The following is a 25,433-nucleotide window of genomic DNA, read 5'->3' on the forward strand; positions in this document are numbered from 1 at the left end:
TTTTCATATCTTCCCTTGGATCTCCCTTTTATATTCGGTTCATACAAACTCTCTCTTTCTCTTAATCCACGAGTCATTCGAGATCTCTCTCGTGCATACCTTTAATTCATTCGATATGTCCCATTTGCATTTATCTTTGCATCTAAATTAATGATACTACTTTTTCTTTTCCTTTTTTCTTGTTTTTTCTTTTTTTTTGATTGGGAAAAAAAATTCATAAACTTTTTCATCGTAAGAAAAAGGGTTTCATGTACTTTGTATTGGTAATTATTAATTATTGAAATAAAATCAAAGTAAATTGGTAATAATCTGTAAATAAAAGGAGATCAAGACTTTGTAACTTTCTTCGAAAGATAAGATCATATCTGAAGGGACTTTTTTGTGAGATATTAAATGATGAAAATTAACATACCTCGATTAAATAGTTCCGAGTTATATATATACACGCACACACATTCATATACATACGTATCTCTTAGAAGTCTTGTTTCAGTGATTCGATAGCAGCAAGCAAGCCTGAGGAATGTAACATTTTATTCCCCTCTTCAAACTTTGATCGCGTAAATACCTTCGAGATTTTAAATACTCAATTACAGGTAAAGACTGGTTTCAAGATTTTGCTCTTGATTTTAGTTTAATAATTAATCCGTCTCTGTAATTTCAGGTCTTACGAGTTTTGCATTATGAGAAAGTTATTCGAATAAACAACTAATACCCTATATTTTTTTATAGTTACTTTTATCTTACCGTGTAATAACTAGAAGCATTCCTTCGTGGAAGGTAGTATGTATAGTACTCTAATAATTGCTGCCGAAATTTACCTAAAACAAAAATAACAAAATACGTCCATTAAAAATTTATTCTATTTTAAAGTAATATTAAATAAGCATATATAAATAAAATATATTAATGTAGAAAAAGATGTAAATTTGTCGTATATATTTCTCGTTTATTATCTCTGATACTAATCTCTCTTTCCCTATTAACTGAAAAAAGCATTAATATAATTTATCGATCATGTTATTTTTAACTGGTTGAATGCCAAGTAAATTTCACATGATTTTCTTTTCCGGTCGCCTGCATCATGGAACGTCTGTTATACGAATGTTATATGCATTCATTGTAAACGCTTATAAAATATGATTTACGATATTTATAAAACGGACAAAAAAAATTATAGAAAGGTATAATATATGTAAAATACACGCGAAGAGAGAAATACATAATAAATAAAACATATAATTAGTATTAAATTAAAATTAAAAAATCTTTTTATATTCTTTAACAGGCATTCTAATAAATTTATCATAGGTTAATATATTCCATATGGTAATAAACGATCGGTGAAAAAAAAGAATCCAACTGTACAACACCCATAGGTGTACATTTCAATATTCTAGTTAGTAACCAAATTTAGAATTAAATTGATCCAAATGATGTATTCCCTTTATTTATCTTGCAATTATCGTCGTATACAGTAAGAAAAGAAATAAATCAAAATTGAAAAAGTACACAATTATTAATAATTTGTACATGTACTACTAGGCCGTGTGAACCATCGATAATAAAAAATGACATTACAAATGATAATTATGCATCAATCGATGATATTATAGGACAAGTCACACGGTCGTGTTTCCTTTAACATAAAATAATGATAACAGTCTCAATGAAAAATACACGGACCACCGGTGACCCACGCAGCACTAAACGTGTGAATCTATCGATAATTGCATAAATTCCTCTATACAACACCATCGGCAAATGATTAACAAAGATGATGATGTACTATATACTTTAATCGATCGAAGAACATTTTAAACACTGGTATAACTGCTTGACAACTTAATTACTTCAGTCGTATATTGAAAGTTCTTGGGACAGGAAATGGATGTTCGTTTAATATGCTCATGCACGTTTTTCTGCAAAAATCTTGTAGATTTTTGTCACGAGAGGATAATAAATTGATCGTAATCAATGCTATATACAAAACCGTCGTTCTTATAACATAGAATAAGAATAAGAAGGAAGATGTGAAATGAAATGCACGAATAAAATAAATCAAAATAAATAAATGAAAAAAGAAAGATAAAAAAGAAAAGGGAAAATAAGAAAAAGAAAAGAAAAATAAGAAAAATAATATAAAATCGTGGTTCGCGTGTGTGATTCATAGAGACGATAATTATCCTCGCATTTGAACGCAACGGTGCGAGAAGCCACCTGCACGGTCACTTTATTTTGTAACTGGACGAATAGCTAATTAATACTGTCCCGAGCCAATGACTGCATCACGAGACTCGTTATTCCCCCTTACTAACTCCCATCATCGGCTCGTTCGTCCACCACGATCTTACCACTTCCAATTCCGGAAGAGTTTATCGTGTAAAGCTTCTTACCTATCTATCTATCTATGTACATATATTTATGTATGAGATCGATCTATCTCTGATATAATAACGATCCTAACAGGAAATATACACATTTTTTCAATATTTCTCTTATATTTTAATATCTAAATTAAATAAATATATTTATAATATATATAATAGAATTTCTTTTTTATAGTATAAGAAAAGTTAATCACCCTGTTCGTGTACCACTTCACAGCTGTGTTCTATTCGACAAACAGGATTTACGAACATTGAGAGAAAGGAGGGGTTGAACGGATCCTTAATCGAAAGGATAAAAACTTTCATAAGCACGTTCCCACTGTGATATTTTTTTGTCTATAAACTTATATAGATATTAGAAAGAAACGCGAGCTAACGAAGTTGTTAACGTTCACGTAAATTAATTTAATTATTACATATTAAAGAAGAAGAATAAGAAGAAGAAGAAGCCAAAAATTTGATCGTTATTTCTAAACGAATGTTCCCGATAAAAGGGGGTCCTTCTTCTTTACTTATTATAGACGTAGCTTTAGGCGGCGCGTATATATACACGACGATCCCCATACGAATTTGCATAATGAGAAATTATGCGTGCGCGAGAAGAGGCAGAGCTTTCTTCCTCCTCCTCCTCCTCCTCCTCCTCTTCTTCTTCCTTATTTTATCTCTGCAGCGAGTTCATAGTAAGCTCCTTCGCAACTTTGCATACGCACGCGCGATTTTACATACTTTTATACCTTAGATCTCTGTCGAATATTATAATTATCGGTCGTTCTATGAATAATATGTATACAGGGTGTTCTACGTTTAACATATTTCGACGTAGATTCTACCAATGATCAATGAGAACATTTTCTTCCAACGAATGTAACACCGTTGACGCTTATAAACAACAAAATTTTCTTACGTATGTCGAATTATTTATTATATAATTGTTTTGGTAATTGGACGTTAACTAAATAATAATAATAATAATAATAAAAAAAAGAAACAAAGAGAGAGGAAAACAAAAAGATTAACTTCTACGATTTATTTCGAATCGGTTCAGTTGAAAATTCGAGGAGAGAGTAGTTTAACAAAATGACACCCTGTATGCGCATAGGTATGTATAACGTATGCGTGTAAGTACTTGCGCACATATATATATATAGGTATGTATATATCGCTTAAGAACTAGCCGCCCAACGCGAATTACTTGGTGAATCTGCGCGACCCGTAATTACGAGAGGGAGGAGGATTACCGAAGACAGATCCGCGATAAGACGACTCCGAGACGCACGTCTCTCGAGGACGTGGGAAATTATAGAGCGCTCCGACTGATTTTCGATCACCCCTCGTTAAAGCAAGAAGAAACGCTATCTCCGTCTCCTAGTACTTCCGCGTTCGTTCTTGCGAGACGTATCTAATCGGTCGCGTTTAACTCTAATCGTGCCACGCGAATCGTTTTATGTTACCTATTTATACCAACGATATTACACAAATTCTTATCTTTCTTATACATATACATATATATATATATATTGTATGCATAATATTTTATTACGATTTTAATCAGACGAGATGAAGAAATTATCTAATTACTAACACGAATTTCATTTAATTATTATATATATATATATATATATATATATTTATGGTATATAAGTATATTTGATTAAACACATATAAATAAATACTTCTAATGATTTTAAATAGGATAAATATTTGTTATATATATGTAATATATATGTAATATATATATATATATTTTTTTTGATTAAACACATATAAATAAATACTTCTAATGGTTTTAAATAGGATAAATATTTGTTATATATATATTTATGGAATATAAGTATATTTGATTAAACGCATATAAATAAATACTTCTAATGGTTTTAAATAGGATAAATATTTGTCATATATATGTAATATATATGTAATATATATATATTTATGGAATATAAGTATATTTGATTAAACACATATAAATAAATACTTTTCTAATGGTTTTAAATAGAATAAATATTTGTTTGTTATATTTCATACGAGTATGGTATCGATTAAACATCAAAGAACTCGTCATCGTTACAAAATATATATTGACTTTCCGTTCGTAGGAAGGTTTTCTTTCAAGCTCGTTTCTACGTACTTAGGTTTTACGATGAACCATGTTGCATCGTGGTTGATCGAGCAGCCGCGTAATTTGAGAAGGGTGAGAGAGAAAAGTTTCGTTCTAATCAAGTAGCTCAACCGTTAGCAGGAATATTTCCTGGAATTGATACGAAGGAAAAATTTTATCATCGACGTTGGCGACGTATTCGTTCAATGAAACGATTCATGAAAATTAACGAATGAACGAACGAACGCACACGCGCATACAAGAGACATAGAAATAAAGATAAGTGAACGTGTATTCGAGATGATTAAACGATATCTTTAACGAATATATATATATATATATATATATATATATATATATCTGCTAATTGTAATTAAAATATATATAATTCGTTTTATAAAAAGTTGTAATATAGAATCTACTCGCATACGTATATTGTATACCATATATAATATACACATTAAATATATAAATCGAAGTTTAATAGATATACTGCGAGCTTCCGTGTTTTTTGTTGTTGTTGTCCTCAGTTCGAAACCCTTCGAAGAAAATCCAATTAACGTTGGAAGAGAACGATTGGACCAATCGTTGTCGTCGTTGGGGAGGCCGCGATATGAACGTTATAAGTCAAATAAATTTTCATTTTTGTTGTTGCCACACTAGTATTCTTATTTTCCTTTCTTCCTTTTTCTTTCATCGTTTGGGATCATCCTTTGAGTTGAGGAACTTCATGTTGGGTGCTTGACGATGCTAGAACAGCTACCGCGGAAGCCGATTAATTAAGTGCCGTATAGCTGAGAACGCTTACGGTTAGCTAACGAGTGCAATATTCGCATCGAGTCGACGATATTTATGTCGGCCGTCGTAACGAACCTCGGGTAATTGGAAATAAATTAATCAATGCGAAGTGAGCCCTCGAAGATCCTCCTCCGGATCGCGAGCACCAACCTATCTAAGCCGTGTAATTGATTATCGCTCTCGATCTTGATGGTTAATAATCTCTTTGACATAATGATACAGTTCCTCATAGTATCATTGTATTCTTTACACTTTTCTCTCTCTCTCTCTTTCTCTCTCTTTCATATACGTCTTCTTATAATTATTATACTCTTTCGTCGCCCCCTCGTCCTTCCTTCCTTCCTTCCATCCTTCCTTCCTCTTTTCTCATCCTCAAAGTGTCGAATAAGATTACATTTTACGTAGATCGATAATCATCGGGTCAAAATCTTTTTATACTTACTTACGTGTATATATATTCCCTTACTCCGATTTAACACCAATAATGATATACGATTATGTTATAATTAACACTTGGTGTACGAGAAGATCAATGACGCTACTGAGAATATTATATACTTTTAATACGAGCTTAATAATCGTTTATATCAAATTTATATTATCGATTTTAAATGAAGAAATTTTAATATACGTTGTTATTACATTTTCTAAATAATCCCATTTGTATTTTAACGAGTCCATTAAAAATATTAACTATATAGATAGACATTGGATATATCGAGGATAATTAAATGAAAGATTACATTATATTTTGCTCGATATTTTGTAGAATATAAATGATCGGTTCTATATAATTATTTAGATCGGTGTAAAGAATAATAATTGATGTATTTATAAATGACGATCGATAATTCATCATTCAAATATTAAATACTTTTATTCCAATAGGATGAACATCAAATATCTCCTCTTTAAGAGTCATACATCCTATAAATTAATAAAAAAAAAAAAAAAAAGAAAAAAACAATAAATGACGATCTATAATTCATGATTCAAATATTAAATATATTAAATACTTTTATTCCAATGGGATGAACATTAAATATCTCCTCTTTAAAAGTCATACACCCTATAAATTAATTAAAAAAAAAAAAAGAAACAACCACCAGAAGAAACAACTTATCTGTAACAGTACTAACATAAAAGCTTTGAGATAATAACGAGGACATATGTCAAGACATTTAACGATCCAAGAGATCTTCTTTGAAAGAAAAGATCTTTTCTTACATAAGAATCCTCTCCCTCTCTCTCTTTCTCTCTCTCGCTTACGAGAATAAGAGACAGCTCTATTAATTACCGTTAATCGCGACAATTAATCGTGTAACATCTGTGTCTACGGTGAGACGAATCGGTACGTTCGTCCTTACGCGATCGTATTTCACTGTCACCGTTGTTGGACTTATCGTTCCTTATCGAGCAGACCGTTACCGCTTCCAGTGTCGTCCCACGAACGACGATCCTTCGGCACGTCCTCCTCCTCCTCCACCCCCCTCCCCCTCCTTCTCCTCATCTTTCTCCTCATTCTCGTAGTGTTTTACGTACTCCCTCTCTTTGTGAAAAGAAAAAGAGAGGAAGAGAGAGAGAGAGAGTAAGAAGTATAGCACGTTTTCCAAGAGCGCATAAATCGCGACGCGTCCTCGACGAAGGATCTCGAAAAGAAGAAGAAGAAGAAGAAGAAGAAGAAGAAGCACGCTCTCTCTTCGTGCTTGTCTTTTCTCTCTCAACTACTACGACGACGACAACGATATCAGGTTAACTTTCCTCCTCCTCCTCCTCCTTCTCCTACTTCCTCCTCCCTGTACTTTTCTTTTCTTTTTTTCCTTATTTTTTTTTCTTTTTTATTACGTATAACTTTTCGAGCGTAACGGTCGGTCGGTCGTTGCGCGAAAACTCGATCGAACCTCTCAAGGATTTCAACTTGGAACGCGTGAAATGTCTAATTCCTTTAAAAGATACGTTGTGTGTAGTCTCTCTTGTCAACTAGTTTTTTTTTTTCTTCTCTTTTTTTCTATACGTTGTATACACATTTATTCAATATTTCATAATTTGTTTTTTTTCCTTTGTATTTTTTGTCAACCTCTGTAAGATACATGAATACGTATCTCTAGTTAAATATTAAGTATACTCTTACATGTTCTAGTTTCACCAGACGAATACATAGATACTTACGTGTTTTATCTACACGCTTGTGTATATGTATATATATTCTTTTATGAATTTAAAAAATACAAAAAAAAAAGACTAACGAGAAAGTGGAAACGTTTATTAACGAGTTTTCAATATTCATTTTAATATGAAGAAATATCGAGTATTAGTTTAACGAGAACCTTTCCGTCGTTAAATCTGATGAAATCAATGTAACCCCGTTTTACATTAATTTCTAACAACACTACGCACATTAATAAATTGTTTTTAGATAATATTTTAAATAGATATAGATTTACGTTTACCAGATTAAATGATTAAAAATAAAGGAAGTATAATATACGAAAGATATAGGAGAATAACGAATGCCTCGAACAAGTCGAAAGCTATTAGATAAAGATAAACCTTTAGTTAAGGTATGTAGTCAAAAGAGAAGGATAGATAGATAGATTAAATGAAATAAAAAGATATAGATAGGATCGAAAAGGACTTCGAGCGAGAAAGATAAAAACAGAACGACAGCAAAGTGGAGTAAATGTCAACGGTTAATTGCGACTACTTGGATTAATGTATGCGTTTTCTCTCTCTCTCTCTCTCTCTCTCATTCTCTCTTTCTCTCATAGAATGGACTCCCGAGGGTTATTCCAAGCTGTGCGTGAAAAGTGTACGAGTGTGTAGGGGGGGAGGTAGGGGGAGGGAAGAGTACTCTCACGCAGCTATTGCCGACCATTGTAAATCAATCGCGGCCGGCTTTTACAAGGCGGCTGCGGTTGTATACGTGGTGTTTAATTAAACCATTATTCGTCGGTCTACCGTAAACGTGCCGTCCGAATGACGAAAGAACGCCGGTGTAAACGCGCCTCCACTGTAATTAGCCTCGGTGGTGGTGTACTACTCCTAAGTGAATCCAAATGCGTATAAGTAGAATAAATTCCGTTCAACTTCTCTCTGACCACCAAATTCTATTTTCTTCTTCTTTATCCTTTTTTCCACTTCCCCCTTTTTCATCCTCGCACGTGTTCTTCTTCTCCTAGAACTTTCCCACATTGTATAACCGATTTTATTATTTCAATATGTTTCAACTAAATCACATTTGCAATAGTTTTGTTGAAAAATATTCGGGTGTATCGTTAAAAACTAAGAATGATATTAATGTCCTCGGTGAAGTAGTTAAATTCGTGACAACTAACGAGAATATGATAAGACAATAGAAAATGGTCTTTTCCGAGATAAAATATGTGTGCTCGGTTTGAAAAGGTGACTTCCTCGTACCTTCAAGGAAAGACGCTCGACGTTGAACCTGAACTTGTAACTTCCGTATTCCTATATCTATGATACCACGTGTATCTCGCGACTCTCTTATATATTCTTTGTTTCCCCACCTTTCTTATACTATCCTTTCCTATCTGAACGTATACTTATATACCAAGAGTATCCAAGCCTTTGACCTTTTCTTACGCGTATTATACAACGTTTCTAATTCCAAGCGATTCTTCTCTTTATTTAAATTCGATTTTATCTCGAGTTTATTGCAATCGATAGACGAACCATACTATTTCTTAGAATTTGAATATTTTCTTTGCATCAGAAATCTTACGAAATATAATTTGACTCGAATTATTATCATTTTTTACAATTGATTGTTGAAACAAACAAATATTGTGACGTGGAAGATTTTCACATCTTCTTTTAAAAATTAATATTATAAATAATTGATAGATATTGTTTTTAATAATAGGAGCTTCGATGTCGAGTGAGTCAAGCATGCAAATAGCGTAGGTGGCTTTTTCAAGGCGAACGCTCGATTTAAAACGGAGCGCAGAGAGAGGAGAGTACCGAGGTCGTGTCCTGCTTGTTTCATAGCTCGATGTAAAACGAAGGGGTCTTCGTGTCAGATTAAATTGTTGTTTCTTTTTATTTCTCGTTAGTTTAATAATCTCTTTCACTTTCTTCTTATATCACAAAACAAACAAGGTTTTTTCGAAATATACGAGTTCACGTGTAAGGTAATCGTTTTACAAAGAATGCACATTTGTAATAAAATAATATTAATTATAATTGTTTAAATAATTCCAAAATGTTTATATTATTGAAGAGTTTATAATTACGATGATTATATTTTACGAGATATTAAAATACCTTTTATTACGAGATATAAAAATTAAGGATAAAATTGATATTATTGTAATAATAATATTTAAATGTTTAAACAAATATAGGATAATTTTTCCTTTAAAATGATCTTCGTTTCATGTCGCTACGACTTTCCGTTCCAGAGATATCGTCTTCTAAATTATTTCATTCATAATTCGTTTGTCACCGTACGCAGTACTACGTAGTAGTAGTAGTAGTAGTAGTAGCGAAAAAAAGTATTCAATGAGAGGCTCGCGTGAATTCCAGGAATTTATGTAGGTCAATAACCATATTAGGAAAATTAAATGGGTCAATGGGTCAACGTGAATACTTTTTATTCGAATGCGAATATCTCGGAACCTAAAAGTCGTAGAGACTTGAAATAAAAACCATATTAAAGGTAATTGTTAATACTAATTATACAATTGTTTATAAACAATTATTATTAACAATTTCATTTGTTATAACAAAAAGTTTGTTACGAATAAGCTAATCGAAGATTTATCAAATAAAATAAGTAAAATCTATTTTTCAATCATTCTTATTAATAAAATTATTGCACTTTTCGTGTTGCAATATAAATTGTACATTCCCAAAAAAAAGTTTCACTTTAAAAATGAACTCGCAAAAGTATCGATTCGTATTTGGATATTAATATGAATCAGGTATTGCATCCTAATTACGATTGATTGTTATAAACAATTAACAATTGTTTAAATAAAAAAAAAAAACAAAAGAACACACGAGCTCGTAAAAAAAATATCGATACATACGTAGTTAACGTATGCGTTTGTGCTTGGGCTTGTCTAACAATTATCTCACGTTCTCTCAGACGTGTTCGAATCATTTGAGATTTCTCGAGTGAACAGGCGTTAGGCACCGACGGGCAATCAATTTCTCACACAGGACACCCACCCTGCGATTCTCTTCTTCTATGCGTGAAACCTTTTACGCCAAACCAAAGGAGAACTAATACTACCACGATCTCTTTCATCTCGTTCATTTTCTTATCCCAGTGTTGTTCGTGAACGCACGGGCAGCACACACCGTTAGAAAAACGATACACCCACTTGTTCGTGATTATTTCACGAGAAACTCCTTTCTAATATTTTTTTCCATCAAATGAAATCCTCGTTAGAGAAACAAAATTCATTTTAATGATTGTGCACGTTGCTAATAACAAACTACGTGGGTGGTTACGTCAAAAGTTTCTGGGTGGGCCAAAAGTATTTCTAGATGATTTAATAAATAACTATTAATAATTTAACGAAAATATTAAAATCCAAAGAACACAATTTTTCATAAACGCGAGGATTAAACATTCGATGCAATTAATAAATACCTATTATTATCATCATTCTATTCAGAGATTCACTCGCATTAATCATATTATACTGAATCTTATTTGAAAAGAAACAATATACGTACACGTTTATAATTATTATCATCCTATGAAAGTGACCACTCACTCGCTCGCTCGCTCACTCGCTCACTCACAATCAGTCATATTCACTCTTTTACTCTCACCGATGATGCATCCACCCATGCTAACGTTTCGTAATAGCATCTCGAAAGGAGTTCGATTATTTTATTATCCAATGGAGATTCTTGATCGTCCATCGAGTAGGTATACTTCGTAATTCAGACGAAAAGGATCGTGCCTCTGGGTTCCTCTCGGCGGTCTTTTCAACGATAGATAGATAGATAGATAGATAGATGGATAGATAGATAGATAGATAGATAGATAGATAGATCGAGAGAAATAAAGAGAGAGAGAGAGAGAGAGAGAGAGAAAGATTGCAGTAGGAGGCACGACACGTGAACGGCTCGCCTTTCCATATTATTTATCTCCGGCCGCTTTATTAACGTCCTTCCTTCGCGGCTTATTAAATAAAGCAATTCTCCGCGTAGGTGACCTATGCCCTCGGTGTAGATCCTGCAGAGATATCGGTTTCGTTTTCAACGTGTGCGCTCTCTTCTATTTTCTTACCAATACCAATTCGCACGCATATATGAACACCTGAAGAAGTTTTCCTCGAATACACGCGTGTGGATGTATCATATAATACGCGTATACATATGGCGGTACACGCCCGTTGTGTATTCGTAAATGGTTATTGACAGAATATACTCAACGTGTAGCAAGTTACTCTTATGACTTGATCGACGTAACACGGAGTTTCAACCTTTTCGGATTGCATCAAAAGGGAATGAGAGAAAGCTATAAAGGTATTACGTTCATTATAGTTAATTAGTATTTTTTATACTTCTCCAAGACGTGACATAAGTTTCTACTTTTTTTTTTAAACTAAAATGTGATCAGTGTTTTGCTTAGAAATTATTAGAACGTAAAAATAAATATTAATAATTTTAATAGATTATTAAATTATTATTAATTTGGAAAATATATAAATATATCGCGCGATATATATTTCTTATGAAATTATTTTAGTAAAGTGTTTAAGTGGTCAACGCATGTTGGCGAACGTTGGTGTGCGCGCGCGTGTTCATCGAACGGTGTGCGTTGGTACGGGCCACCGTTTATGGTACCTTGCTAACGGTGCCAGGCCCAACATCGTTCCGCAGGTGAAGGCAATATTGAAAGTACACGCCGTGGTGCGGTTCCGTTTTGTTTGTCGCGAATCTTGTACCGTGCGAAACTGAGCCTGCCTTTTCACTCGTTATTATTTTCTCATACTTATTTGTTTTCAATTTCCATTTTTTTTTCTCCTTTTCCATTTAATTATATAGAAAGTATCCTTTTCCTCTATCATTTCTAATTGATATTGAAATATTCAAATAATTGCACAGTTTATTATACAAACTAGCCTAAAAATCATTGATGGCGATGAAGTATACTTTAAAAAGAATTCGTCGCTGTTAAGAAATATTTTATTCTATTTCTAAATAATCCAGTAACGAATAAAATTTAACGAGAATATTATTCTCCGATCGTGGTAATAAATAATCGATTTAAAGAAAAGAAAAAAAAACACACAATTGTGTTTGTAATACCGATTTAGATCGTATACTTATGAGTAAAACCAGACACTCGAGAATGATTTAATATAAATATTACATCGACTTTTCTAACCCAACTCGTTTTTAAACTGCAAATTTATTCGACAAAGTAATAATAATACAATCGTTCCTATCCTAGGAACGATAACAACTCGTTATCGGGTAATATAATCACAAAGCTTAGGCGTGTTATTCGTTTTACATGAGAAAATCATATTGAACGAGATTTTTTGATTGCATTAGCGTTGAGAGGAGGGAAGGTCGGTGCGTGTTACGAGTAAGAGAAAAAGAAAAAGAAATATAAAGAGGGTGGTAGAGAAAGAGAGAGAGAGAGAGAGGAGGGAGGGGGGGGAAGTAACCTGTTACTCGGCTAATACCACGTCACTTATCTGAACGTCGAGCGAATTTAATCCGGTATTAAGTCGACTATATCGAGATTCGAGTTCGCGGTGCCACGGGTCAGTACTCGTAATCCTTGTAATTTCTTGTTGACACTCGACGCGTTCCACGGAAACTATAGAAAAAGAGAAAAGAGAAGGGGGATATGAGGGGGGTAGTAGTAATATGGTATACGGGGCGTAACTTCGATCAAAACTCCATCTTCAACGATATATTCAAGCGATAGGAAAGTCGAGCTGTTCTGTCGACGCGTTGACAGTTAACTTTAGTCTCGTTAATATCCTACCTTCGGTCGACTTGTTTTTTTTTCATTCCTTCGTTGTATCAAGAGCTACTGAAAGTGGTTATCCTTGTACGAAGGAATATGATAATCTTTCCATATATTCACTTGGTTGGACTCGTTTACGCGTTAACGATGACATTTTCATCATTTTATTGCTTTGTTTTTGTTTTTTTTTGTTTTAGTTTTAAATACGGTCACCGGTGATTATAACATTTGTTACGAATGTTATTTTTATTTTAATCTTATTTTTTCTACGAGATCTTTTTAAAACTCACGCGTTCTCTAATTATTAATTCGAAAGATTCGTTTTGGAAGAATGAAGATAAACTTAGCTACGAGAGATGATAACGATCGTGAGACTCGAATGAATTTTTTCTTGTCTCTCCTCTGCTCTTTTCTCTGTTTACGGAGGCGAAGAGAAAAGTGAGGCGCTTCGAGTGAATCACTGTCGGGAATAGAGCAAGGAAAAAGAGAGAGAAAAGAAATGTATAGATACTACTTGAAGGGAGTCCATATTGGGTTCGAACAGGTTCACGCAATGATCGGTGTTGGTGTTCCGCCTATGGTGAATCTAAAAAAAATCTACTTTCGATTTCTATACATCTTTTAAATACCAAAACGATGAAATAATCTCTCGCACCTAATTGTCAATTTTGTCAATCAAATTTGATTAATATTCAAATATATTATCATTTTATTTTATTTTATAGCATCCTTTGTGGTAACACTTTTACGAATAAAATCATTTACGTTTATAATGCAAATAAAATCTGTATTAGGAATGTAAAATGAAGATTTTGAAAATGAAATCGATCGATCTCGAATATGTTTTATTATTATGTTCAAGAATGAAACTTCATGAATCGATGACTTATCGATATTGTATTGAATTCAGTTATATTATTTATATGAATACAGGTTCACGCAATGATCGGTGCTGGTGTTCCGCCTATGGTGAATCTAAAAAAAATCTACTTTCGATTTCTATACATCTTTTAAATACCAAACGATGGTTAATTTAAATACCAAAATCTTTTAAATACCAAAACGATGAAATAATCTCTCGCACCTAATTGTCAATTTTTCAATCAAATTTGATTAATATTCAAATATATTATCATTTTATTTTATTTTATAGCATCCTTTGTGGTAACACTTCTGCGAAGAGAATCATTTACGTTTATTATGCAAATAAAATCTGTATTAAGAATGTAAAATGAAGATTTTGAAAATGAAATCGATCGATCTCGAATATGTTTTATTATAATGTTCAAGAATGAAACTTCATGAATCGATGACTTATCGATATTGTATTGAATCCAGTTATATTATTTATATGAATACAGGTTCACGCAATGATCGGTGCTGGTGTTCCGCCTATGGTGAATCTAAAAAAAATCTACTTTCGATTTCTATACATCTTTTAAATACCAAACGATGGTTAATTTAAATACCAAAATCTTTTAAATACCAAAACGATGAAATAATCTCTCGCACCTAATTGTCAATTTTTCAATCAAATTTGATTAATATTCAAATATATTATCATTTTATTTTATTTTATAGCATCCTTTGTGATAACACTTCTACGAATAAAATCATTTACGTTTATTATGCAAATAAAATCTGTATTAAGAATGTAAAATGAAGATTTTGAAAATGAAATCGATCGATCTCGAATATGTTTTATTATAATGTTCAAGAATGAAACTTCATGAATCGATGACTTATCGATATTGTATCGAATCCAGTTATATTATTTATATGAATACATGTATGTAAGTAAAATGAAGTTATATTATTTATATGAATACATGTATGTAAGTAAAATGAAGATTTTGAAAATGAAATCGATCGATCTCGAATATGTTTTATTATAATGTTCAAGAATGAAACTTCATGAATCGATGACTTATCGATATTGTATCGAATCCAGTTATACTATTTATATGAATACATGTATGTAAGTAAAATGAAGTTATATTATTTATATGAATACATGTATGTAAGTAAAATGAAGATTTTGAAAATGAAATCGATCGATCTTGAATATGTTTTATTGTAATGTTCAAGAATGAAACTTCATGAATCGATGACTTATCGATATTGTATCGAATTCAGTTATACTATTTATATGAATACATGAATTATATATGGTAGATGAATGTAAAGTACTTGTATCTACATGGTCAGATACGTGTCAGTGCGGAATACACACAGTAGCCATATATGGTAGACGTAAAGCTAGTGGTCACTTCATGTGTTGGCGCTGCCATCATCTTTATCTCGGTCACGGCGACTCTGTGAAAGTGAGAGCCCCTCGTCGTCGTCGTCGTTTCTCGGTTACCGCCGATGTTCCGAGTAACTTACTTGCATGTTCGTGCAACCAAACGATGCACTCTTTTCGATCATTTCTATCTCTCTGTTTTCTCTATTTTTGTTTCATTTCAATTTTTCAACTTCATAGGTATTATTTCAAGTACATTTAATTTCAATCCAATTACATTTGGTTTATTTGAAACATTCATTTTAACCATATCTCATGAAAATAATATTATATTAGCGATTGGACAAATAACATAAATTGATTTTAATTAAAAGGTCATATAGTTTAAATAGTAATTTATGAGGGATTCATCGTTAATATAACGATGATAGTTGATTAACTCGCGGATCATTTTTTATATATTGACAAAGTATCTATTTATCTGAATAATAATCTCTATATCTCACTCTCTCTCGTTATTTAAGTATTCTAATAATCTTTTTGTGTACTTTGTAAATACCTCGATGGAAACTAATGCATATAATTCAGTATAATATATACACTTTATATGTATGTATATGTGTGTGTGTACACGTAAAAGTTAGATAGAAGGGAAGAAATAATTTTAATGATCCTGTCGGCTTAACTTGCACACAGAAAGGGAGAGTAAGAGACATTGCGATCTTTGAGAAGAAAACCTGCTCGAAGTATAAAGATGCGACGTCGAGTTGGATCGTTGATCATCTTCGACGTTACGATCGAAATGAATACGAGAATGAGAAATAAGAGAGAGAAAGAGAGACCGCACGCGGATCTTAGATTTATCTCGGATTAAAGTGTAATGCGCGATTAACGCAATAAATCCCGGATTCTGCTCGTATGTATGTAGTTAAATCCAACTGGTATAGATCTCCTGCTGAGACACGCGCGCTGATACGCGAACGACTCGACTATTCATCGCGTGTGTGAGATTCTTTTCCATGAATTAATGTATTATCAAGTAAATCGCACTTTCATTCGATATATTTTCCCCTTTACTTTTTATAAGCTAATCCTATGACACACATTTTTCGTTCTTATTTATCGTGAGAAAATATACTTTCTCGATTATATTCTATCAAATAACAAGAACCCACGAATCTAATAAGAAATTTTCGTACGAAACTTTGGAAACGAGAAAGATTAACAAACTTTTAAGATAAATAGAAAGGAAAAGAAGGAGGAGAATTTGGTCTTGGACTCAAATTGAAAGTTCTTTTCTTCCCACGCGATCAACTGGCCACACTAGAAGTTAGCCATCCAAGTAACCAGCAACTAGGTAACTTGCTAGCTAGCTAGCTAGGTAACTCGCTTAGCTTGCTATTCAACCAGCGAGCAATCGCACGCTCGAACGAACTCAAAGAAGGGACGTTCGAAAGGGAGAGAAGAGTAGTGTCGGTCGGTTCTTTCGATCGATAAAGCCGACGCAATATTCCTATAGTGTCGATGAAAAAGGCCACGAATAAAGAAGAGAAATAAATAAAGAAAGGGATAGCTAGAGAGAGAGAGAGTGTGAGAGAGAGAGAGAGAGAATATAAGAAAGGAAAATGAGAGGTGGAAAGAAGGCGCGAGGACGCATCGACACGTCCTGGCAACAAGTTTTGAAGCTAATAGCCTGCGAGTAGATCGCGATCTTTCTTCTTGCTGACCGACGTCGAATTACCAGGGCGAACGTTCCTATCTCTCTTGTGGTGCACCGTGCATCCGAGTGTACTTTAATTGGACGATCGTAATCAGATAATGGCGGGGAATTAATATTTCCCTGGAAGAAGTAGAAGTAGGAGAAGAAGAAGAAGAAGAAGAAGAGGATGAAGAAGAAGAGGAGGAGGAGGAGGAGGAGAAGAAGAAGAAGAAGGAGAAGAAGAAGAAAAGAGGAGCCGGCTTGGAGCCGACTAAAAGGGACAGCAAAGCATCCCAGCAAAGTCTGACGTGTGTTCCTTGCTTAGTTAGAGTCTTACCTTTCTAATGGTCCGACTTTACTTTGTCTTGATATTTTTTTCTTTTCTTTTCTTTCTTTTTTGTCTTAAAAAGATGATTCGAATTTTATCGAGAGAATATAATCTTATGCTCGTCATTTATACGTGTCGGTAATTGTGCGAAAGTATAGAATTACTCTAAAAAACGTATTTTACGATTTATTGTAATTATATATTTATATTATATTATAAGATAAATCTATATATCTCGCGACTTATATTTAACGAATATAAAAATCTTGTTTTCACACACACATAGGTATATCTAAAAAAAAAGAAAAAAAAGAAGAATGAAAGAAATAAATTCTAGAACAATGCTTGAGAAGTATTGATAGACCACGCCTATACGTATAAGTTTCTATGAACGGATTCTTTAAAGCCAGGTGAGAACTAAAACAATGTTTTAAATCACCTGCCAGGTACGAGATCAAATCGTGTGGAAATCTATGTAACTTCGAGGAGTGACCTCCTATCCTATTGGAAGACATTCTCGGCTTTGTTTTCTAAGATTTATATACGTTGATCTACTGCGACGTTTTTTTTTTCCTCCACCTCCTCCTCCTCCCCCTTTTTTCCTCCTGTCACGAACGAATCTTACGTCGAAGTTCTGCTTCGTAACCTTCTTCTACTTCTTCTTCTTCTTCTTCTTCTTTTACCACTAAATAGTCGACTGAAATAGGGTAGACACCCTAAATTGGGGGTAGGGAGGGGGGAAATTGATCTAAGGGTAAGTCGACGACGCTGAATCGAATGGTGCTAATATTTTTGCAATAGGATCCTTCGTTTTTGAGAAAAAGGGTAAAAAAGGGTAAAAAATGGCCTTATCTTAGAATCTAAGCATGTAATCGAAAAAAATTTCAAACAAAAGTTGTAGAGAATTAAAAAATATTTCTAATTCTAAATTCTATCTTCTTTCTAAGGTTTCCTGATACTAGGAGGATAATCATAAGACATTCAATGAATCAACACACACAATGGATCAACAACATCAGTTTAAGAACAACGTACAACGTTTTTTTAATTAATTATTATAAATTATATCTTATTTATCTTAAAAATCAGATCTACATTAAAGAAATGTAAAAGAAACTTTCTGTACAAGATTGAAATTTATAAAATATACTTAAATTAAATCAAATAATTTGTTGAATTATTTATATTACGAAAAAACAATTCCTAAACAAAAAATCCAAACAGGTGAACAGAAAAAAAAGATATAGAATAATGCAACGTTAAGGTAAGTTATTTTTTAGTTACTAAATTTTAAACATAAATACGAGTTCTAAAACTAACAAATTAAAAAAGATCGGTGGCTCAGTTCGTAGAGCACTTGCCTTGGGACCTGGAAATCGTGGGATCGAGTCCTTCCAGGTCCTAAAACTTAAAAAAAAAAAAAGAAATGAAGATATTTAAAGAATTGAAAAGTATGATTTAAAAAACATAAAGAAAGGATGGCGCGTGCCACTTCCTCGCACATCATGTGTTCCTGTTAACGATCTCAATTTTCGAGAAAACTTTGAAATTTTGTCGAAAATTTAATTTTGTAACAGGATCACATGATGTGTGAGAAGGTATCTCGATTTCGGACTTTTCCAAGAAATGACGTCATTTCCAAGAATTTCGGATTTTTCCAAGAAATGACGTCATTTCCAAGAATTTCAGATGACGTCATTTCTTGGAAAAAAAAAGAAATTCTTGGAAATGACGTCATTTCTTGGAAAAGTTCGAAATTGAGATACCTCCTCGTACATCATGTGATCCTGTTACAAAATTAAATTTTCGACAAAATTTCAAAGTTTTCTCGACAAAATTTCAAAGTTTTCTCGAAAATTGAGATTGTTAACAGGATCACATGATGTGCGAAGAGGTATCTCGATTTCGGACTTTTCCAAGAAATGACGTCATCTGAAATTCTTGGAAATGACGTCATTTCTTGGAAAAATCCGAAATTCTTGGAAATGACGTCATTTCCTGGAAAAATGCGAAATTCTTGGAAATGACGTCATTTCTTGGAATTTCTGAAATTCTTGGAAATGACGTCATTTCTTGGAAAAGTATGAAATTGAGATACCTCCTCGAACATCATGTGATCCTGTTACAAGATTAAATTTTCGACAAAATTTCAAAGTTTTCTCGACAAAATTTCTAAGTTTTCTCGAAAATTGAGATTGTTAACAGGATCACATGATGTGCGAGGAAGTGGCACGCGTTATCCTTTCTTTATGTTTTTTAAATCATACTTTTCAGTTCTTTAAATATCTTTATTTCTTAGAAAAAAGGAATTAGGAATTGTTTTTTCGTAATATAAATAATTCAACAAATTATTTGATTTAATTTAAGTATATTTTATAAATTTCAATCTTGTACAGAAAGTTTCTTTTACATTTCTTTAATGTAGATCTGATTTTTAAGATAAATAAGGTATAATTTATAATAATTAATTAAAAAAACGTTGAACGTTGTTCTTAAACTGATGTTGTTGATCCATTGTGTGTGTTGATCCATTGAATGTCTTATGATTATCCTCCTAGTATCAGGAAACCTTAGAAAGAAGATAGAAATGGGTCCCATATTACGAAACTAAATTTCTCTGTGTTTCCTTATCTTCTTATTCTCAGTTTTCTTCTTTTTCTTATGCCAGGAATAATCTTTGTCTTTGTTTTTACCCTTTTTTACCCTTTTTTCAAAAAACGAAGGATCCTATTGCAAAAATATTAGCACCATTCGATTCAGCGTCGTCGACTTACCCTTAGATCAATTTCCCCCGTCCCTACCCCCAATTTAGGATGTCTGGCCCTATTTCAGTGGATTATAAACTAAAACTACTACTACTTCCACCTGCGGTTCGAATTCCATTCGAGTTCACGGATTTCAATCGTCTATCGACAACCTCGATATAGCATCGAGTATTATCCTTCAGGGGGAACGGACAAGCTACTGCGAAGATCTTTTATCTTTAATCGGCTTGATATATTTAAACTTCGGATACCGATCGCGAAATTCATTGAATTATTTTCTTTTTATTATTCCTACAGATCGATCAAACAAATAAAATATACATATATACATGAATCGTTTAAAAGAACTTTGGATATATCCATCAAAAAATAAGATTACGATACGATAAAACTGAAGGATAATAATAATAATCAATTGAATTTGTCAATATTGTAAAAAATCAAAAAGAAAGAAAGAGAAAGATGTAGAATGAAATGGAAAGTGAACAGCCTACGGCTGGACCAGTGTGGGTGTGTGTAAGAGACTCGGTACTGGTTTGTGTTGTGTTCGAGTAGAACGCGTATCCTCCTCTCGAGTATCCGTGTATCTCCCTCTCCTCTCCTCTCCTCTCTCTTTCCTCTCATTCACTCTCTCACTCGTATTCCGGCGTGGTTGGTCGGACAAGAGAGTCGTCGGTGGCGCCTCGGGCGATCGCACATGACACAGGTGTCTGTCTGCATTATGCCCCGTGTACATTGCACTGACGTTGCCGCCGCGAATGCCGAGCGACATTGTAATTTGTAAATTGCATTTGTGAGCAAGCAGCGAGCTAGCGCGCGCCTACTTTGAGAGAGGGAGAGAGTTGGGATAGGAACTCCTATCCTTATCCTTTCTTTCTATTTCTCTTTCTTTTTCTCTTTCTCTTTCTAGCGAGTGCAACGAGATCGTAGAAGACGAGAACGACGTTGTTAATCGAGTGCACCGATCGTAAGTCCACGTTAAGAGATAATGAATCATCGTGTTTCGCTTTTGCATAACACTTCCAATCGCTTCCGTTCTTGTTTTTTTTTTTCAAAATGATATTTATATGTTATATTTTTATAATAAATTATTGTTACATCGATTATATTTATATTATGTATGTATGTTTGAAATTTGTTATATACATGTAATATGATACATGTAAAAAAATGGAACGCTTTTAGAGTAACACACTTAGGATTTATCTGTCGAGAAGTAACATTTTAATAGAAGAAATGAATATTTTTTCTCTTTAAATTCTATGCTTATATTTAAGCGTTCGATTAGTTAATTATAATTCATGGTTAAATTGATTTATTAATTGTTTTATTTTATTCTTTTTTATATCATTTTTGTTCATCATTGGATTACTTTGATTTTGATATAATGTTGATTTTTTATTATCAGAGAGGAATATGTGTACCTATACGAGATTATAAGGAATTTAGTTACAAATTATTCGAGAGAATTTGTATTTCGTAAAAGGATTATAGTAAATTACACCCTCTTGTAAATATTGGATTTGCGAAGTAACCTAGTGCGCGAATATCGAATGAGAGAGAGAGAGAGAGAGAGAGAGAGAGTTTATCGTCTTGTGACTTTATAGTGTCGATCTAAGCGAGAAGAAAAATCGAATGCTCGTTTGAATTGGCGCTTACAGCGCGAACGACGTATATTATAATAATACGTTTCTTACCGAGGAGCCAACGACGCCGTGCTTATGGATAATCGTCGATAACGACCTCGATAAGAGGAAGATTATGTGAGTGAAATAAATAAACGAGAAAAAAGGAAAAGAAATAGAATTAAAAACACGCGCAAATAATATCCGTGCTAAACAAAATGTAACATTTTCAATAAAAATTTCAATCGGGATAAATTAGAATAAAAAACACCAAGCATGACACGCGCGTACGAGAATTACGAAATTTCACGCTCTAAGATTTTGATAGAAATAGAAGGAAAAAAGAAAAAAGAAAAAGAAAACGATCGAAGCACGGATTACGTTATTCAACATTTTAATTTGACACCGGAATAGAAAAAAGATAATAATTATTGTCCTATCTAACCATGTATGATCCAGTATTCGATGAAACTGCACGATCGAGTCGAAGAAAAAAGAAAAATAAGAGAAAAGGGTGAAAAGAAGAAGAAAAAGAAAGAAATTAAATGGCAGAGAAAACGTGAGAATGACGTAAAAGGATACGGTAAAACCCAGGTCGTAATACTTATGTTCTAAATTGTCTTTTTTTCTGTCCGATCAAACTCCGTTCATTTTCATAACGCTTTCCCGCCGCTTTTGGTTATATATACATATACATATACATAGAAAAGAACCGTTTTCAGATCTGTAATATCGAAGGAGCACGTGTTCGAAGACGGAAACGGACAGCACGCCTTTCTACGATATACCAACTGGGTGCACGAATTCGTGCAAGGCTAGCCAAGATACTTTTCCGATCGTTCCTTCGAATCGTGCCGAGACCGTCGATCGGCAGCTCGAATTTCGATAACTATCGATCTTTGTGTACTTAACTGTGTATAGATATTACATATATATACAATATTATACCTAGCTATATATGGATATAGATATATGTGTGTATATATTTCAAAGAACTCGGCCAATCGGCCTGGCATTGTTCCGATCTTGCTAAACGATCAAGCGACTTGACCTTTATTTTATATATGTATATATATATAAACTAAGAGATATAATATATATATATATATTATATAGACACCATATATACAGGGTATGTTTAAAAAAAAATAGTACATTTATTTATTTAAGTTTAAAATTGGAAAATATCTCGTTCGTTTATATTTTTTATCGTCGTACAACTGTAACGATAATATTTGATGAAACGACACATGAAATAATTTCACGATTAAAATAAAATGTTTTGTCGAATCATTTTTGTTTCTTAAATGTATACAATCATCGTTGCATACGTATATCGATAAATAATTATAATACAAAGAGAAGATATTTGTTGGGTTCCGTTTCTCGTGACTCACCCTGTATAGTTTCTCTCCGTAGACAGGCACCTTGCACGGCTGTCCATTCCTTTTCGCGCGGCACCTTCTCGTCGTTGTCTTCCTTGCCGCACCACCGCACGATTGTTTGCCTTTCGCAAGAGCGTGCAGCTCCCGAGAGTTATTCAGTACACTTCCAATATAGAGAATTCCGTGTCGTAATACCGTACTTGTCTCGGTCCTCGATCGGTCCTCGTCATTGTCCGAGCTAGTCTACCCATAATCGTATTTGGAAAAATACTCTTTCCATCTTTTACAATCGATAAATACCGATTGTCATTCATGACTAACTTTTGAAAAACTTCCTATCCCTTTTTTGACAGATTTCATTTTATATCCAAAATCCACTGGAATACCAATGTTCAATATTTTCATTTATCACGTATTTATTTTTCATTATTGCAATACTCCTGACACGTTTTACAAATGTTCGAACGTAGTACGATCGTAAAAAGAACGTTTTCTCTTGGTTATCTTTCAATTCGATTTAACGAAAGATATACTCGTTTATATCTTAAAGCATTAATATGTTATTCATTATTATTATTATTATTATTATTATTATTGTGAAACGTATTTGCATACAAAGTATCACTGTTCTCACGTATTTTGATACCCGCCTGTCTCCAGAATTGTTTGCTTTCGTTGGCGCACCAACAAGAAAGGTAATTATGGTTGATTATCGAATAGAATATACTTGCTGTGAACTAAGTCAATTGTGTATATCTATGTATCTATACACAACACGTATATAAGTATATGAATTACATAGAAATACATAGTAGGAACGTGTACACCTGATATTTCTTCGAACATTATTGCTCCAGAAAAGTAGCGATAATATCGTCCATTGTCGGGTAAAATATTACGACAAGCTAAACGATCGCACGGTCGATTCATTTTTCGAACGTCACCTCTTTTTTTTTTCTTTCCTTTTTTTTTTATTCCTCTGGAATGCACGCAGACAAAGAAAAAAGGATTGAAAGGTACTAAGTCACGAGAAAAAAATAAATCAACATCATTTTTTAATAGATCGAAGAACCACCGTCTCTTAAAAGTATATTTTCCTTTTAATTCGCTTTCAGACGTTTCAGAGTTGTTGCAAAAGTTAAGATGATTAATTTATCTTCTTCTGGTATCGAATGATCGATAATATTCTCTAACTCATAGATAGTATTGTCGAGTCGAATAACAAATTGCATTTATTTTCTTTTTCCGTTGGACACGCACTACACGAGATTTATACGGATAATGACCTACATTTTCCTATTTCGCGTTTTATATCTACGAGCTAACTAAGTGTACGATGTTTACGAGTTAAGATTGCAAACGTACAAAACAGTTATTGTAATTGTTTGTTTTTCGAAGTGTTTCAAAATGGGCAAAGTATTTTCAATGCTTTTTCTTTTTCTTTTTCCTTCTTCTTCAATCCATATATCTTCCATTAAGGGGTTATACGCAGTTGCGAGGCTCGAAAAAGACGTATTTTCATGAATTTTTTATAGAAACAGTTTTTATTTCTCAAATAAAGTGATGGTAATTCAAATAGAGCCAACTTTTGAGAATACAATAGCGCGTCGATTATGTAAAATATTAATCTGCACCGCTCCTGTTGATGATTTCCTGAACGTCCTCTAAAAAAATACGTTTGACGGTGATCTACATTTTAGCGGTTTGGATTATTGAAATTAAAAAATATGGTGGATTCTTTTAAAGGATAGATTAATGCAGGTATTAAAACCAAGGAATAATAAAAATTTTGATTTTTGACAAAATGGCGTTTATTTGAAAAAAAGTTGTTGTTTTTGACTAAAATTTTCGCTCTAAATTGTTACAAAAAAATAGTAATAAATTTTTTAAAAATTATTCCTTATACTTAATACCTGAGGAATATATCTAAGAAGATTGTGTAAAAATTTGAAATCGATCGGTTAAGCCGTTTTTGAAAAATCGAGATCACCGACTTTGAAAATACCGTTTTGAGAAAAACGCGTTTAAAGTTTCAAAGAGACGTTTACACATAGTTAAAAATTTTTGTTTGCAGCTTACATGAAGTGAAGAATATTTGTCGGATCGACTTGAAATTTTCAGAGAATATACTTAAATA

General features: G+C 33.0%; 1 protein-coding gene and 1 long non-coding RNA gene across 2 annotated transcripts in view; both read right to left on the reverse strand.

Annotated features, from left to right (window-relative positions):
• On the reverse strand, positions 1-23,841 carry LOC122526564. Its single transcript, XR_006306108.1, has 2 exons — positions 23,309-23,841; positions 1-821 (listed from the first exon to the last, which is right to left on the reverse strand). It is a non-coding gene; the product is annotated as an uncharacterized LOC122526564 (long non-coding RNA).
• The window catches only part of LOC122526562, a 100,231-nt gene that overhangs the window by 48,737 nt on the left and 26,061 nt on the right, over positions 1-25,433 (reverse strand). The window lies entirely within an intron of this gene.

The sequence above is a fragment of the Polistes fuscatus genome, unplaced genomic scaffold, assembly GCF_010416935.1.
Source record: "Polistes fuscatus isolate 324 unplaced genomic scaffold, CU_Pfus_HIC Scaffold11, whole genome shotgun sequence".
NCBI classification, from domain to species: domain Eukaryota; kingdom Metazoa; phylum Arthropoda; class Insecta; order Hymenoptera; family Vespidae; genus Polistes; species Polistes fuscatus.